This window comes from Rhincodon typus, unplaced genomic scaffold (genome assembly GCF_021869965.1).
Source record: "Rhincodon typus isolate 14 unplaced genomic scaffold, sRhiTyp1.1 hic_rhity00007170, whole genome shotgun sequence".
NCBI lineage: Eukaryota > Metazoa > Chordata > Chondrichthyes > Orectolobiformes > Rhincodontidae > Rhincodon > Rhincodon typus.
This window is the reverse complement of record NW_025972808.1, coordinates 7,136-7,974: the sequence shown is the minus strand read 5'-3', so window position 1 is coordinate 7,974 and position 839 is coordinate 7,136. Positions and strand designations below refer to the sequence as shown.

Genomic DNA, 839 nt, shown 5'->3' with positions numbered 1-839 from the left:
CTCTGTAACCCCCTCCAGCCCCTACACCACTCCCTATCTCTGTAACCCCCTCCATCCCCTACACCCCTCCATATCTCTGTAACCTCCTCCAACCCCGACACACCTCACTATCTCTGTCACCTCCTCCAGCCTCTACACCCCTCACTATCTCTGTCACCTCCTCCAGCCCCTATACCCCTCCCTATCTCTGTAACCCCCTCCATCCCCTACACCCCTCCATATCTCTGTAACCTCCTCCAACCCCGACACCCCTCACTATCTCTGTCACCTCCTCCAGCCTCTACACCCCTCCCTATCTCTGTAACCTTCTCCAGCACCTACACTCCTCCCTATCTTTGTAAACTCCTCCCGCTCCTAAAATTCCCCATCTCCTTAACCTCCTCCACACCTGATAAAGCCCTATCTCTGTGATGTCAATGAGTACAGTGGGAGTGAATGGAAAGGTAGTTAGGTTCATTGGGATTGTGTACAGTGGGAGTGAATGGGAAGGGGTTTGGGTCCATTGGGATTGTGTAGAGTGGGAGTGAATGGGAAGGGGTTTGGGACAATTGGGATTGTGTACAGTGGGAGTGAATGGGAAGGGGTTTGGGTCCATTGGGATTGTGTAGAGTGGGAGTGAATGGGAAGGGGTTTGTGCCCATTGGGATTGTGTACAGTGGGAGTGAATGGGAAGGGGTTTGGGACCATTGGGATTGTGTAGAGTGGGAGTGAATGGGAAGGGGTTTGGGTCCATTGGGATTGTGTACAGTGAGAGTGAATGGGAAGGGGTTTGGGTTCATTGGGATTGTGTACAGTGGGAGTGAATGGGAAGGGGTTTGGGTCCATTGGGATTGTGTACA

At 52.4% G+C, this 839-nt stretch overlaps 1 protein-coding gene across 1 annotated transcript in view; it reads right to left on the bottom strand.

The window, feature by feature from the left end:
- The window catches only part of LOC125482213 (upstream stimulatory factor 1-like), a gene marked incomplete at its 3' end in the record, with an annotated part of 4,625 nt that overhangs the window by 379 nt on the left and 3,407 nt on the right, over positions 1-839 (bottom strand). The window lies entirely within an intron of this gene.